General features: G+C 36.9%; 1 long non-coding RNA gene across 15 annotated transcripts in view; it reads left to right on the top strand.

Moving 5' to 3' along the window:
* The window catches only part of LOC102158243 (uncharacterized), a 1270494-nt gene that overhangs the window by 463120 nt on the left and 788958 nt on the right, over nt 1-18416 (top strand). The window lies entirely within an intron of this gene.

Genomic DNA, 18416 nt, shown 5'->3' with positions numbered 1-18416 from the left:
ATCACCTAAATATATAAAACAAACATAAAAGGGGAAGTTGACAGTGATACAATAATAGTAGGAGACTTTGGTACCCTACTTATATCAGTGGACCGATCATCAGTGAAGATGATCTTCAGTAACGAAGAAAGTCAATAAGGAAACACTGGCCTTAAATTATACATTAGAGAAAATAGACTATATATATCCAAAAGCAGCAGAATACATGTTCTTTTCAAGGGCATATGGAACATTGTCCATTTTTAGATCACATGCTAGGCCACAAAACAAGTCCTGGTAAATTTAAGAAAATTAGAATCATATCAAGAATCTTTTCTGACCACGATGTTATGAGACTAGAAATCAATTAAAAGAAAGAGAAAAACTGCAAAAAACATAAACATGTGGAGGCTAAATAATATGCTACCAAATGACCAGTAAATCAGTGAAGAATTCAAAAAAGAAACCAAAAAATACCTGGAGACAAATAAAAATAAAAACACAACAATCCACAATCTATGGGATGCAACAAAAACAGTTCTAAGAGGGAAGTTTATGATAATACAAGTTTACCTCAGAAAAGAAAAATCTCAAGTACCACCTCTACATCTAAAGGGACTAAAAAATGAAGAACGAATAAACAAGAAAACCTCACTAAAGTTAGTAGAAGGACAGAAATAGTAAAGATCAGAGCATAAATTAAATAGAAACCAAAAAAAGTAGAAAAAAATCAGTGAAACTAAGAGCTATTGCTTTGAAAAAATAAACAAAATCAGACTTATCAAGCAAAAAAGAGTCAAATCAATAAAATCAGAAATGCAAATGGAGAAGTTATAAGCAACATTATAGAAATACCAAGGATCATAAGAGATTCTACAAACAACTACATTCCTATAAAATGTACAGTCAAAATGAAATGGACAAATCCTAGAGTTGTACAATTCTCCAAGACTGAACCTGGAAGAAATAGAAAATATGAACAGACCAATTACAGGTAATGAAATTGAATCAACAATAAACTCCCAACAACAAATTCCAGGAGTAGATGGCTTCACAAGTAAGTTCTACTAAATACTTAGAGAAGAGTTAAATATCTTTCTTAAAGTATTCTGAGAATTTGCAGGGAAAGGAGCACTTGTGACATCATTCTATGAGTCCAGCATCACCTGATACCAAAAACTAAGATACCACAAAACAAACAAAACAACAGGTTAATATCCCTGATGAACATAGATGCAAAAATTCTCAACAAAATATTAGCAAACTGGATCCAACAATACATTAAAAAGATCATACACCATGACCTAGTGGGATTCATTCTCTGGATGCAAGCATGGTTCATTATTCACAAATCAATCAAATTCATACATCACATTAGACTGAAGGATGAAAACCATATGTTTATCTCAATAGATGCAGAAAAAGTGTTTGACAAAATTCAACATCTATTTATGATAAAAACTCCCTATAAAATGAGGATAGAGAGAACCTACCTTAGCATAATAAAGGTCATATATGATAAGCTGACAACTAACATTACACTCAGTGGTGAAAAGCTCTAAGCATTTCCTGTAAGATCAGAAACAAGATAAGGTTGCCCACTCTCTTTAGAAATCTTAAAAAATTAGGCAAATTAAAATAATAATTTTGTATTATGACATCATTGAATGTGCTTATATTCTTTAATATATGAATAAGAACTAACAAGTCATTTAAAAGTTGACGGCAGATATTAAATGGCAATTGACAGGAAAAAACTATATGCCTTTTTAAGTATACTAAAAATAACATTTTCTCATACTCATAATTAAATAAAAATTTAAAGTAAAGTAATATTTTTTAAGCTTATCGTTTTTGGAAAAATCAAAATGTTTGATGATGGTCTTCCCTCACTTTAAAGACATTGTCGTACAATGTCCTGTCTGATTAGCTACTGTCAGCCTCTGGGAAATCCTTCTTCTGCCCTGTGCTCCCCTCTTATGCTCTAGCTGGGCTGGTCTTCATGTTCTACTTTGAACACTTCCTGTAAGGAACCACCAGAACTTTCTCCTTGTTCTCCCTCTTTCAGAGTGGCCCTTTCAGTATCTTTGTCTCGCCTCACCTCATTCAGCTTCTGCTTTATTGTCACCTTCTCCTCAAAGGTCTTCCTTGACCACCCTCTTAGGTTCTTCCACCTCCCCACTTTATCCTCTTTTTCTACTTTATTTTCATTGTACCTTTTACTTCCTGGAAATGTTTTATCAAGGTAGTTGTTGACTGTTTCTGGTGGTCTCATTCTTGTTTGAAGGTGTATAAGCTAGTGCAACCTAATTAGTGAACTATTAATATGTGCCCCCAATTCCCTCATCAGTGTGGAATTCCACATCTAGGATTGAACTTACTTCTTTGTGTGAATTTGACATAGTTAACTTGGATTTATTGCAGTAACTGTTAAGAACAACACATTGAAAACAACTTAAATGCTTGTCAGTAGAAGATGGCTAAATAGTGGTACACTTCCAGAGAGTTATTATGCAGCTATTAAAATGATGTATATGTGTGTCCATGTGGGTCCACATACATACATGTACGTGCTACTCTAGAACAATCTCCTAAATACATTATTGTTTATAAAAAAACAAAGTGTAAAATGATGTTTATTATTTTTTGACTTGGAAACATCAACATGCATATGTGTATATATGTACATATTTGTAAACATAAAAACAACTGATGATACTAGCTTATTGTAGGGAGAGAGAGCGAGCATACCTGGGGGATAAGTATAGGAAAGAGAATAAAGAGAATTAATTCTCACTGTAAGCCCTTTTATGCCATACTTTTTTCCCCCATAGTGGTATTATTTACTTGGTGAATTTTTTAAAGTATGTTAATAAAAGAAATTAGTTTGCCTTTTTCTTTAATATGTCAAGTGATTTTTCTTTATGTTTTCTTATATGAACAAATGCAGTTTTGACTTCTTTAATTATATTTTTATATAAAGTTTTCCTGTTATTAAAGTGGAACATCATTATTTTATCTATCTGATTCATTAGAGCTAATTTTTTTTTGGAATATTTACCACAATTTGTAAATTTTCACAAAGAAGCAATGCTGCAAAAAATTCATTTACCTTAACATAATATAATGCCTTTTCCTTTCCATACAGTAAGAGCATGTAGAAACAGTGTAAAATGGCTTTATACTTATTGCATTGATGATAATGGAAACGGATGCTTTTTAAACCATGGAACTGTCTACAGTGCTTTGAAATAGCCAATTAACTTACACTCCATTTTCGCTTAAGTGATTTGATAACACATGGAGTCAGTCCATCAATCCTTAGTCATGAACCCCTGCTCCCTAAAGGTTAATGCTCCATCCTACTTCATTGATTCGAATGTTTCATCTGTTTATGTATTAAAGCAAATATATATTTTAAATAGCATTTTATTTAGTTCTCGTTTATGTGAAATGCAATGAGAATAAAGTTGTTATGAAAATGGAATGATGTAATAAATAGTTTCATTATGAGATTATTCTGCCCTTTCTCCCTAAAATGATAAGACAGTATTCTATGAAAGGAAATTGTAGACATAAAACACAGCATTCTCTTTCCATTACTTTATTCCTAATGTTTAGCAAGATTTAATATGCAATATTTTAAAGCTCTCAGCTCAAGCTTGTAAGTTACAAAACACCACAGGGGAGAGATGGCATGAGCACTATTTTTTTTCTCTTGGCTATTGTAATGAAGCCCTTATAGGCTGACAGAATGTATTACTTATTTTTCAATGTTACTGTGATTTGGGCTGGAATTTCCTCCTTTAGTAAGTTTGGCAGAATTATTGTTTCAATGTGTATAAGAAATCATCTTAGAGAAAGAGATTTTATGTGCATGAATTCCATCTCTAAAACCTGTCCTGCTCAGCCACTGCTGTTCACAGGGTGATTGGACAAGTGCCCAAGGGCATAGGCGCCAGGCAGGGATGTTTCACTAAGACAGTTTGTTCAACACAGCCATTGTCATCCCATTAGCAGGCATAAGCATTTTTGCCACATGCTGATTAACAAAGTGGTACCTGGCTCTCACCATGTCATCCTAAGGATTGGAGTTGGACTTATTTTGCTTTCCTCCAGGCTGCGGGCAATTAAATTTCATGACATAATTTGACAACAGGGTCTTTCAAGGGGTCACCTGGTTCAGGCTCCTGTTCCTAGGCTTATCAATAGTTAAATATTGAAGATGAATGAGTTCCCGTTATATTCAAAAATAGATAATGGTGTGGTGATTCTACAATTTGTAACTAGCTTCAGTATTTAATCAGTCTTTCTAGTGCAGTGGGATGACTTTTTTTTTTCTGTTGTACTTGCTAGGCTTTTCTACCTCCATTCTTAGATCTCAACCTTAGATCTAGGCAACCTTAGAGGATCTCCCAATACCAAGAAGAATAATTTGTATGGTCCCTTTAACTTGTATAACTATGAAGCATAATTTTTCCTAGAGCATTTATACCCATTGCCCAGGTTGGGAGACAGTGACAGAAGTGCATAGGGAGCCCAGAAGCCACCCATTGAAAGGAAATTACATGCTGCCTCACTTCTCTTTTTATTTTTAGTAGTTATTGGAAATTACTGTTGAATTCAGATCTTCCCAAGTGAGATCCAGTGGTCCAAAGAAACAGATGTCTCACACGAAGAAATTACCATGGGCAGAGAGGGAGCCTATTATGGGCTGAGTTGTATTCCTCCAAAATTCAGTGAAGAATAGACTTCCAGTACTTCAGCGTTTGGCCATATTTGAGGTAGGTTCATTAAAGAGGTAATTAAGTTAGAATGAGGTCATTAAGATAGGTCCTATTCCAAAATGACTGGTGTCCTTCTGAGAAAAGGAAATTTGGATGTAGACAGGTACAGACGGAAGATCATGCGAAGACACAGGGAGAAGGTGGTCATCAGCAGGCCAGGGAGAGAGGCCTTGGGGGAACCAACCCTGACAACACCTTATTCTTAGCCTTCTAGCTTCCAGAATTGTGAAAAAATGAATTTCTGCTGTTTTAACTCCCCCGTCCCAGTCTGTGGGGCCTTGTTAGGGCAATCCTAGCAAATTAATAGTTTGCTGAGTGTGAAGTCAGTGTGATTAGCCAGAGCCGATGTGTTTAAAGACACGTCATGTAGCTGACATTGGAGGGCTCCTCGGACTTAGTCATGCCAATACAGTAGGTATCTTTGGAAGGACTCATTGTACCTGAGAGTGAATATAGGGTCTACATTGGCTTTAAGTGCCTGTAACTGAGCATGGTGCTGAATAGAGGAGTCCTCTCCCTCTCCTGTCTTATCAAGAGCAATTATTTCCAGACCAAACATAGAGATGTACCTCTGCCTCTGAGGGATGACATCAGCTTGGACATGACATCAGCATGAAGGTGAAAGCGACAGGGAATTCTTTAGTCTTCCTCCACCTAAGAGACTAACACAATGAACACTTACTTCCCACCTGTACACTAAGCACCACGTGTACATTTAATGTTCACAAAGTAAAATAGAAAATAACTGTTTTCATAGGAAGAAATTGGACACAGCACACTCAAATTGGGATAATTTGAGTTTATCATTGTCATTTATTCTTCTTTTCTTTCCTTTATTTTTTTAAACAAAAACTATCTACAAAGCTGTGAAAAGAGAGTTGGGGAATTAATAAGAATTGGGCAGCAGCCTGTGGTTGAAATAACTGAGGAGGAGATACTGCCAAACCAAGAAACAGATAGAGAAGGTGTCTTGAGAATGGATTTATGATTTCAGTAGGGATAGCCCATCTAAGGCAACACCCATTATAGGGAGAATCAGTGTCATGGTTTACTCTCTTCCTCTCCTCTACAGTCTTCATGAGATTCTCCATTGGCTGAAACCAGTGTCAAGTTTGAGCACACATTTTGCATAAAGGTCTGTTTCTCAGGGGAAAAGAGTACAGGGACAAGGGTGAAGAGTGGAGTTGGAGAGGCAAAGAGAAAGGTTAAGACAGTTACCCAGGGTCACATGGCTAGTAGGAAGAAGAGATGGATCTTGAACCCAGTTGTGAGGCTGTGAAGTCCATGTTCTGATTTGGTAGCCAGTTGTTGAGAACCAAGAGTGGCCATCCTCCTACAGATGATGTGATACTCTGGCCCCGACATAATATGCTCTTGAGGTCTGTGTGGGACCTTGATTTTCAGGCTGTCAACTGGAACGCAAGCTGGAATTAGGTCTTCCTAGTAGCATAAATGCTCTGCTTGGCACTCTGTATTATAGAATATGAGATCCCAGAAGAGAAAATCACATTTCATGATAGACTTGATGGATATGATTTGCTTCATATCTGAAGACAAAAAATGACACTTTATTTGTACATAATGTGTAATTCTATATATATGAAGCTTAAGAATAGGCAAACTAATTTATGGTAATAGAAACGACTGACTGGCAAAAGGCATGAGGGAAACTTTTGTCAAGAAGTGTTACCTTTGTTATTAGCCAGGCCCTCACTTCTTGCCAGTTAAGCCAGCTTCACCTTGACAGGTGCTCTGACAACACCTGCCACTTAATAAATGTTTCTATTTCTGAAGTCACTCACTAAGCCATTGCACAGTTGAGTGTCCGCTGCATAGCGAACCTCACCTTGTTTGAGTGTTTTCAACTTTTAATCAATCTGGTTTCTTTCTATGGACTCCTGAGTTTTCTAAATCCTTTTAGAAATAGATAAATGAAATCCTGATGTAAATAATCCTGATATCGTCAATTAATCCTGACTCAGAAGTTCCCCCTCTGGTGCAAAGAGATCAGCCACATCTTTGGAGTCCTAGGACGCAGTATCCATCCCTGGCCTGGCACAGTGGGTTCGGGATCTGGCATTGCCACAGCTGCTGCATAGGTTGCAAGCATGGCTCGGATCTGATCCCTGGCCCAAGAGCTCCATATGCTACAGGTGGCCAAAAAGGAAGAAAAAAATTCAAAAATCCTGAGCCATGATCTAAAAATTGGTGTAAGTTATTTCTCAGTTTTAAAATTTTTATTTCTGTTAATATCACCCCAAATAGTTAAATATAATATGTAACTTGCTTTTTGTTTACTTTTATTTTTCAGTTGGCTTCAAATATCATGGCCTCTTCTGCCACATTTGCTTAATAATTAATTTTACTTTGTGTATAATTCTAATGTTTATTTCTTTATAATTTGTTTAGTCTAATGACTGTAACGTAATAATATTTGCTCTGTATTTTATTATGCTACTCAATTATTTTCTTATCAGAAACTTATGATTGAGGACTGTGCTAGGTACTCAAGAAACAACTAAATAGAAATAGTGGCTGTAAACATATATAATTAATTTGAACACTAAAATGGTAAAAAACAGTAATCACCTTCAGGCAAACCATTCATTATTTTTTCTTCCACATATATGGCCTTTTTCTAACAGAGGGATATGGCTCTGGCCCTCTCAGCTTTATTTCAATATCTATAAGTGGAAGGACAGTTTTGCCTGTTACGGACCTAAGGAGACTCTGTAATAGAGGTTAGTGAATTAGGAAGGATCCATTTTCAATCCTTGCTCAATAACCTGCTAATAATGTAACTTTTGGCAAGATCCTTAGATTCTCTGAAACTCTTATACGGTAGTAAGTGTAATTACTGATTCCTATTTGCATGACTGTTGTGAGAATTAGGAAAATGTATGTCAAGTGCTTGCATGTGTTGTGTTCTCAAATGGCCAGTTATTACCTAGATATTCTATCACTGGACAAATGATTATGTTATATATTTTAAATCATTAATGATTCTAAATTGAAAGTTAGGTTCTAAACTCCTAAGTCAAAAAAATTATTTTATGAGCTTTTTTTTTTTAATCATTAGTTACTATTTCCTTGGCATCATTTGTAGCTCTCTTCTACCTATGCTAAAGAAAGAAGGAATGGCACATATCTGTCATCAGATAATGTAAAACATTGGCTCAAAATTTTCCACACTGGGAAGTAAAGAATGCAAGAGAGATTTCTTAGTCAGACACCCACATATCAGTAGTTTTCTCCAAGGAAACCGATGTACCTTGCCAAATACGATTTTAGAAAATAGGGGAAAAAGGCTTAGTTGAAGATAATTCTACTTAACTCGATGTGATACACCTGAAGCAATTAAAGCCATGTTTAGAAGGTAAAGAAGAATATGCCATCAGCACCCTTTATATTGTATCCCTCTCATTAAAAGGAAAACTAAAACCTAAAGAACTTATTCATTCCATAAGCATTGAACAACTGGAGTATGTTAGGCCACGTGGCTGCTTGATAAACAGTAACAAAAGATCTAATACAAACAGTGCTCTCACAATTTGACATGGGTATTGTAAGTTATATGACATAAGACATAAGTAACAGTCAAGGCTCTTAACAACAAGCACCAGAAACCAACTTTTAAATAGAAAATACATCTTCTTAAAGGAGATTACAGAGCTCATAGAAACCTGATGGGACCAAAGAACCCAAATGGAAGAAACGATGCCTTCAATGCTGTAAACGTGCCTGATGTGTGAGCCATTGCTTTGAAACAGGACTGGATGCTTCACTTCACACCTTATCCTTGTGACCCAGGAAGCTGTCATCAGGACACTGCTGCAGGACCACTACCAGAGAGAAGTTGTCCCTGTGGAAGCTCCCAGGTCAAAGTGTGTGCCTCTTATTCCTGGATCCTGGGTCATTTGCCGGAACTGCACAGGAGGTTGGGAAGGTGGATTTCTAACATTTTGGGTTGTATATGCGTGGCAGCCACCACCAAGTTTTATAAGAAAAGGAATACCTCAAACATTGAAATGAATAGATGAGTTCATAATCCAGATATGTATTTAAATATCTAGATATTTGTCAGAAATAATGACAAATATCCACACAGTATCTGAATAATATGTAATAAAATGGAAGAGTTTTGTGAGTGGCACTGGGTAGCTATACTGAGGTGGTTCCTAAAAACTTAAGGTTTTAGCTTCAAGTTCCTCCAGTAGGCTTCTGTGACCACTTTAGCCCAGGGAGGGTCTATCTTCATTCTTTATACCAGCACCTTGTTTGTTTTCTCCAAACCAGATTACCATGTAGTATCTGTTTTGATGGATGTATATGTTTTCATGTGTCTTCTCACTTAGAATTCTTATCCATGCATTTACAACAACTTGCCTGCCTTGAATCCTCAGCAGCTTTTAACCACATAGCAGTTTGCCTAGTGAGATTTCCATTATAAATACCCACAGAACATGTGAGATCAAAGATGAGCAAAATAACCATAAAATGTGTGGTTTCCAGACCAATAAAATGTTGGTGATGTTAGCAAACCAAAAAAGTATGAATTATAGGAATCAAGAAAAAAAATGTTCTTCAGAAATTGGGATTCTTTCAATGGAAAGAAACAGAAATCTTAACCCCAAAGAAGATCAGTTTCCTAGGGAGCCTAGGGAGGGTCATGTGGAGATTGACTTCAGGATTCTTTAATCTGTCTCTGAAGAGGAAGATGCATGGCTACTAACATCGTATGGGGGCAAGGCCCAGACCCCTAAACAAAATTAGGAAAGAAAAACAGGGAAAATAAATGCTAGGTGGGAAGCCAGCTGGGCTTACGACATGGAAAGCTATTGCCGTCTTTTAAACACTGGGTGATGGAAAAGATAATGTACTCAAGGATTTCGCTTGATTGGTCCCACCAGCAGGCATGCCACTTGAAAGTATGTAGTGGGCATGGTAAATTCTGCCTTAAACTCTGGAATCCTGTTTCTGTATTTCAGTTTCTGTATGTTCATGCTCGCTGTACAATTTAGTGATTAGGCTTTCCAAGTGGTGTGATTGCTCAAAGAGAATGTGCTGGCCCAAGGACCAAGGTGTTTGATTCTATGAGCAGTGTTAGTTATTAGTGTCATTTATGAGTTATCAACTTGGCTTCGTACATCAGTCTCTTGCATTGCTTTTTAAAAATGTGATTCGGCATCCCTGAGTGGGAATACATAAAGAATGAAAAGATGTAGTTTCTGAGACTGAAACAATATGAGCTATATAGTTTGCTAGGACTGTTGTAATGAAGTACTACAGACTGAATGGTTTAATATATAGAAATTTATTGTCTTAAGTTTTCAGATGCTGAATGTTTAAAACAAGGTGTTAGCCAGGTTCATTCCTTCCAAGGGGTGTATGAGAAGAATCTGTTCCATGGCTCTCTCAAGATAACTATTTTCTCCTAGTGTTTTTTCACACTGTCTTTGTGTCCAGATTTCTCCTTTGTATAAATATATACATCTTAATGCATCTGGGCCCACCCTAATGACCTCAGCTTAAGCAAATTTTTTTTTTTTTTTTTTTTAAGGGCTGCACCTGCAGCATATGGAAGTTCCCAAGCTAGGGGTCTAATCAGAGCTATAGCTGCTGGCCTATGCCCAACCACAGCAGTGCAGGATCTGAGCTGTGTCTGTAACCCAAATCACAGCTACCAGCAATGCTGGATCCCCTGCCCACTGAGCAAGGCCAGGGATCAAACCCACATCCTCATGGATACCAATCAGGTTCATTTCTATTGTGCCACAATAGGAACTCCCATGCAAAGACCCTATTTCTACATAAGGTACATTCTGAACTGCTGGAGGTTAGAACTTCAGGCTATAAATGGGGGTGGGCACCATTCAACCCATAACAAAGTCTAAGCCCAGGTATGGATATTGCCTATCAGGGAAGCTCTTTCTAGGTAGTTAACCTGAGGGTGCTTCCATTCAACTTCCCACAAGTTCCAGAAGAGAAATACAGAGTCTCTAAAGGCATCTAAGAAAACATGCAGTTACCTGTAAGAAGAAGGAGGCTGTTGGGAATGATATATAGCTGGATTTTGCCTTGGTGGGGGCATGGCATCAGATTTAGCTACCTAAAGATGATCGAAGTATTTAGGAAATGAGTGTTAGAAGAGAGAAGCGAAGTAGAGGAAGCAAGGAGCTATTGAAGGAGCTGTATTATACTGTGATAAGTTCTAGTTGAGGGGTGTTGTCATGGTATGGAAAGGAAAGGGTGTTTTGACAGAGCCTTTGCCATAGAGATGCATGGGGTCTGGCCATGTCTGATTAAGGAGTGAAATGGGGAGTGTAGTGAGACATTTGGGAAGAAATGCTTTCCTGTCAGAGTTCCCCTTCACCTTCCACTCGCAAATATGTATAATATTATGAACTGTTCCATCACTCTTTTAGGGACACTGTGAGAATGTTTGTTATTAATGTGAATAATTATATGGGCAAAAGAGATTAAGTGGGAGGTTCTCACTAATGATTAGAACACATGTACTGAAGAAAAGTAAACGTACTTTGGTCTGAAATATTTAAGCTAGACAGCTAGGTCATTAGTTAATTATTTTGAGTTTGAAACATGCATTGGAGATTGAGATAGTACCCAGAGAAAACCCATAGTGTACCTAAGTATCCTTTGCGAAGGCAAGGAAATCAAAGTAAAGGGACAGTTGGGATGACGATCAATAGACATATATGGAATAAGATCTCCAGCATGAGCAGAGGGTCTGACATCTGGGTCCAGTAGTGTAAGATTCTTCTGTGAACCTCCTAATTAAATAAATAAATGCTTTGTGTGAAAACATCTTTGAACTGTAAGCCCAGAGTTTGTTGGACATTCCTCCTTCTGCCAAACACTCCTTCCTTGACAAGCTGTAAGTAAGCCCCTGAGAACCAGAAAATTTCATTTTGGTTCTTGATGCCTTTGCTATCTTCATACCTGGGTCTGAGGGATAGAAAGAGGAGAGAAGCAATGGCACCTCATAGAGAGCCATCATACATCGTCTTTAGTTACTCTTTGTTTAATCCTTATCTTACCTTTAGGATAAGAACAAACCGCTAAGAAATGTTAGGAAATTTGATTAGTGAATGGAAGTTTAGCCTATAAGCTTGTGTGCCTGGGAGAATAATTTCAATGCTATTTAAAAAATGTAGGTACTTGCTCTTATATGGAAGGAAGAGGTGATGAGATGCTGTGGTCCAGATAAAGGATAATTGAATCTAGTATGTGACAATGGGGTTGTACTTACTGTCACCTGGAATTGGGAGGTACTACCTCACCTCTAGCATCAATTTATGCCTCTGTAGTATGAAAAGTGGGACTAGGTTTATGATTTTTAAACTCTTAAAAAAACAAACAAACCAGAAAATCATTTTATCAAATACAGTCCTACACAAATTACAATATATATTTAAAAATACAATTCAGTTTAAGTGGAATAGGGAAATAAAGGACTTTCACCCCTCTTAATTTTGACTTCTTATGCCCCAAAGCAGTCCCTTATTGCTGGAACCCAGTTGTATTATCTTTAATGTACTATCTCATTCTATAATAGCATCATAGTCTTAGTAAGACTTGTTGAGTCAGTAGTTCTCTTTGGATAGCACTCTGTAATACATGGATACATGGCAGTGTACATTGGTATGCAGGATGCAAGCACATCTTGAGTAGCATCCTTTGATGATCTGAAGACCCAGCATATCCACTGACTCACCCTTTCCTCTCTTCCCCTGTTCTAAGAGATGGACATGTGTGGTACTCTGCTTTCCTAGTCAGTTTTCCTCAGGAAGAATTTCTGCTGAATAAACTCATCCCCTTTGAACAGTGTTCACTTCTGACCAATATCTCTTATGATTAATACATTATTTGTAAGGAAAAGGAATACTAAAAAAGGAATGGATAGATGAGTATAACTAAGTCACTTTCGTGCACAACAGAAATTAACACATTTGTAAATCAACTGTACTTTAATTAAAAATAACTAAAATACATTATTTTGTTCAATGCCACTGTCATTAATAAAGTTACACTTAAGTGTATCTTTAGGATGACTCTGATTATCTTCTCTTGAATCCCTTCTGTGATAGTATATAGTATCTATCTGTCAGAAGGCAGACTTATTTAATTCCTACTAATAATATTCATTTATTTTTTTCCAATTATTTTGTGATAAACACTGCATACGCTATGTCAAGTTTAACAACCTGGTGGCAAAAATGGGTAAGTATCTCACTTATTTTTAAGCGTGAAGAAACAGTTCTAGTACATTAGTTTACTTGCTAAAGGGGCAGGACTGGGGGATGTTAGGACAGCCTGTATCCTCTACAGATTCTTGAGGTCCAGGAGTGAGCAGGCCTGGCATGGGCACAGAGAGTGAAGGGGACCCCTCAGTATATGTCTTCTCACTGATGTCTGTGTTATTATTTAAATGTCAGCCGTCTTCTATGCCAGTCCTCACCAAATTCACTCTTTCTCTCTTCACAGAATATAGATTGTAGTTATATGAAGGCAGTTAAACAAGATTACAGATTGTTTTTTCCTCTAGTTCAGATTTTTATGATCTCTTTGAAACTGTTTGTAAGATGCAGGTGTTATATAGCTATCATTTGCAAAAAGAGTTGTTGGTATTTTACTACATGTATCTCCAGGCTATTCCTCAAGGATCCACCTTGCTTGGACTTAGAGAACAAGGACAAAAAGACAGTGACATTGGTTATAGGAAGCAATCAGCAGCCAAGTTCTTCACTTACCCTGGCAAGCATGTTCTTATTGCCATCTTAAAAAATGATTTTTTGACTAAATTCTGGACACAGCACCTCTCTGTAGCCATTTCTCACATTCTCGACACAGCAGGTTTTCCAAATGCTGTGAATGCTTTCTTTCTTTCATGTGTGTTTAATCAGCTACAAATAGTGCATCTATACCCATGTGTTATGTTCAGACAACAAATGATTTTGTTCATTTCCTCTTAATGGAGATGTTTAAAATTCAACATGGAAGGAAACTTTTTCAACCTAAAGTTCCAGTCGCCTGTTGAAATTAAGATAAATGGCTTTAAAGAGACCATAAGTCTTCTTACATGTCAAGATTTTTGTTTACAAAGCACTGTCCTAATAAGGTTAATATAAATGCATTTGGAACAAATGGGCTGACTAGCTTTGAAATGCACAACTTAAAACGTAATGGAAACAGTGGTAAAATATGTTTCAGATTTCCCTGAGTCCCAAATATTTAGATTGTATGATAACAGTGACTATCCTACACTAGTGTCACACACACTCCTTGTCTCTAAATTGAAATTATGGATACACCATGAATAATAAGTGTGCCTTTTAGTGTTCTTAAAATATATTACAGTCTTCTCTGGTATATTCTATGACTGAGTCGCATTTAAAGCAAAAGAAAAAAAAATTAAATAAATAAAATGTATCTTAATTCCCTCAGCATGTATAATGTGAACCTCATTGTTCCAATGAGAACCCACACTATTTATAGTGAGCTTGATGCTTGGGTTTGACAGGCAGCCATCTGGGGCACTGCACGAGGCCATTTTGAAAATTCAAACCTTCAATAAGATCAAAGTGTCTAGAGAAGTATTAAATTATACCCAGATAGAAAACTATGTGTCCTCAGTCTTTTATGTGAAATTCAACATTGATACATGCTCTGTGAGTTTTCTTCCATGCATACACATAAAATTCATGCCACTGAAATGCTGAGAGATGGCTGGAAAAAAAAAAACCAAGAATCTAAACTGGGATCACATGTCCTTTCTGGCCTCTAACTGTGGCATTCATCTGACATAATAGAGACTCAGAAACACAGCTCGCCTTCACTCTGCGGGGGTTACAAAGCTTTTCAGTGTAGGAAATCAGCACGTGAATATCTCTTCCCCTAGCTAGAAAATGAAAAACACCTGACACTTGAGAACTGTTAGTACATGATTTGAATGCCATTAGGGGCTCCTACACATTTCGTATTACAGCTGTGGAGTGTGTAACCCATGAATAGCACTTGTGTTATGTTTGCTTTAGAAAACTGTGTTGATCCCTCCAGGCGCTCTATTTGCAAGTACTCCCATGTGAAGCATAGAGCAGGGGGGAACTGAAGCAAACAGATCTGTCTTACAGAGAGACTGTTCTGCAAGGAGATATTTTTAGAGGTTGGAGAAATGGGTAAGGCACCTCCCACTCTGGTTGTAACTTTTGAAAGAGGATGGCCAAGGAGATCTTATGTTGACATAACAAAAATGCTTTGTTCTGTGTGCAGAGCTCAAATTCTATGCAGTCATTTCCTTGTGGCTCAGAGTTTTAATAAAGTTTGACCTAGCCTCCTCGGATTTCCGTTGTGGAAGGAGGATTAAAACATGAACATTTTTCTTTGGAAAAAGTTGCTCTTTAATGTTTTTTGAACTACTTCTCAAGTGAAAATCACATCAGGGATAATCTTTCAATACTTTATGAGGTTTATATTTTCTCTTGAACTTCATGATGGGATTATTTTAGCACTTCAGGATTGGAATGAAATATCCTAATTTCTTTTCTCTGAATACAATTCATTCTCAATGAAAGTGGTATATTTTAGGAATATGTGAGCTGATGTCTAAACTTGCTTTTGAGTAAATGAGTGCATCATGAAAATGATGGCTTGATTTCAGCTGTAATTTTCTGTTCACATTACTAATCATACATCTTAATTTTATTGATAAACTTTGCTTATTTAAGGACTTTTTTTTTTTTTAGGTTGCTCTTAGAATTACTCAGGTATCTCTGTAAAGGAACTGGGCTTAGAGCATGGCTGGATATGAAAAGGAACTGCCAATTACTGACCAAAAGCTATTTAGTGGTAATTTACATAACTGACTCCATTTAACACACACAGCCTCACAGACATTCCACAAGGTAGATATTATTATATTCATTTTTGCAGATGTGGATACTTAAATTACAGAGCTAGCAAATCACAGTGATACAACTCAGTCAAATTGTTCTAATTTCTAAAGTCCATGTCTTAAACATTATCCTTTATTGCTTCTACACATCAGTGTGAAAATTCCTCAGATTTCTCCTCTTTAAAAGATATTTTCAAGTCTTGACATGACTCTTGCCTACTGAATAGCCCTGTCTTTTTCTTTGCTGTGCTAACAAATACCTAAAGAACAGTCTAATAAACTCGACAGAATCCCTTCCCTGCATAGTGTGCTTTGCAAACTTGAATGTCTTTAACATCACCTAGAAAGTGTTTAAAAAATACCAATGGTTGATGCTGCATTAGAACATTTACATCAGAATCTCTGGAGTTTGAGACAGGACACAGACATTTTTAAAAGTTTTCCTGGTGATTCTCATATGTAGCCAGGGTTCAAAACTTGTGGTGTATATTGATGTAAATGCATACACTTTAGTTCTCCACATTTCATTCTCAGCTATACTAAAAATTGTAAAGATTTTCTGTCTTAGAAAAAGCAAAGTGACGGCATCTTTGTATATTTCCACATGGGCTTATCAGCATACCATACTTCCTAATTAGTATGCTCCAAGGATGTGTCAGATCTGTCTGCATCTATTTCCACCATTAAGAAGTGTGGGTTAGAACTAGAAATATAGAAGGCAACTGGGGATAAAAGAAAGCACAGTTAGTACTACTTGGTCTTTAAATTTTTTGTCTTTTCTTCTCAACAATTTAAAGGAGTTGTCTTTCATTCAAAGGACTTGACCTAACTGCTCCCAGCATTTGTAGCCACTTTTTATTGGAGGAGGAGCTCAGGTATGTAAATCTATGCAAAGATTCTTCATTTGATAGTTATCCATTTTTGGAATGACATCCGAGCACTGAATCTCTTCCAACCACTGTTACCTTTGTTTACTCTTGAGTTAGTTTTACCTAGGTGCCCCAGCTTGGCTTATGCTTTTAAGCCCACTGGACCAATTCAGCAAGTCCAATCTATGCAGATCCAGCTTTTCTGTTGGAGTCTGACAAACCTTTTTCCTGTTATTGGCAAAGCCGAGGAATCAATGACCCATTTTCCTTTCTTTAGTGATAATATTTTTTGGAAAAGCACCACTCCTTATCACTGGAAACGGCATCACCATCAAGTGTCACATGTACCTAGAAAACAGGTTTGTCTCAAGAGGCAATGCTATAAAATCAAGGTTGATGTTACTTGAAAGGAAGCATGTTGTTCTCAGGAAAAATATTTTAGAGAGAGAGGTGACATCAAATTTCCACACAAGGGGAATGATTGACCCTGGGCCTTGCGAATTGAACAGCAAGTGAAGGAAGTACTCTCTTTTTTGATAATTGAGGTATAGCTAAGATTTACAAGCTGTGCATATCATCTGGTTGCCCCTCCTACTCTACTTTACACCATTTTCCACTTTTTTTTTTAAAGGGTGAGCTCCGTGGACTATCTCTGCAGGCTCCCTTATATTCTGGCTATAAATTAGCCAGTGGGATTATCACCTGGTGATTGGTTTGTGGGATGAGGATCAAATAAGGCTATTCATCTAGCTTTCTCCTTGTTGGGTCAGTGGAAGTTGGCAGCATTCTTTAATGACATAGCTTTTATAAGGGGACCTCCCTTTATGCTCTTCACCCCAGGTCTTTTTAGCTGTTCCTGCTGCCTCTTTTTTTATTGAAGTGTAGTTGATTTACAATATTGTGTTAGTTTCAATATGCAGCATAGTGATTCAGTATTTTGGCAAATTATACTCCATTACAGGTTATTATAAGATAAAGGGTATAATTTCCTGTGCTATACAGTATATCCTTGTTCCTTATCTCGTTCACATATTGTAATTTGTGGCTGTTAATTTCATATTCTTAATTTCTCCCTCCCTCCCTCTCTAGACTCTTAGGTGACCACAAGTTGGTTTTCAATATCTATAAGTCTGTTTCTTTTTTTGTATACATACATTTGCATTATTTTTAGATTCCACATGCAGGTATTATCACAGAGTATTTGTCTTTGTCTAAACTATTGCACTAAGCATAACATTTGCAGTCTATGTTGCTGCGAATGGCAGTTTCCCATTCTTTTTCTGGCTGAGTAATATTCCATTATATGTATACCTTCTTATTCCAGTTGTATATTTATGGAAACTTGGTTTGCTTCCATGTCTTGACTATTGTAAATAGTTCTACTATGAACAATGGTGTGCATGTATCTTTTCAAATTAGTGTTTTATTTTTTTCTGGATATATATCCTGGAATAGAATTTCTGGATCATGTGGTAGTTCTATTTTTAGTTTTTTTGAGGAACCTCCATACTCATTTCCATAGTGGCTGCACCAATTTACATTCCCAATAACAGTGTAGGAGGGTTCTCTTTTCTCTGCATTTTTGCCAGCATTTGTTATTTGTAGACTCTGATGATAGTCATTCTGAGAGGTGTGAGGTAATAGCTCACTGTGGTTAGCTCCTTTCTCCTCTTGTCCAGTCATGTCTGTGGGAGTTAAATGATGTTCCACTATTGTTGGCCCTAGGATTTGGCACTATTCTTTGTTTTCACCCAAAAGCTGCCTACATCTTTGTTAACAGTTCCTTTATGAAATGATCTGAAACTATTCAGTTTGTGCCTTCTCCAAGAGATAATCTTAGAAAGAATGTGGAACTCTGATTTCTTTAGA

The sequence above is a fragment of the Sus scrofa genome, chromosome 2 (genome assembly GCF_054392235.1).
Source record: "Sus scrofa isolate SSC_HxYL_T2T_F1_AM1 chromosome 2, Sscrofa_HxYL_maternal_Yorkshire_Landrace_v2.0, whole genome shotgun sequence".
NCBI lineage: Eukaryota > Metazoa > Chordata > Mammalia > Artiodactyla > Suidae > Sus > Sus scrofa.
This window is presented reverse-complemented; position numbering and strand designations above follow the sequence as displayed.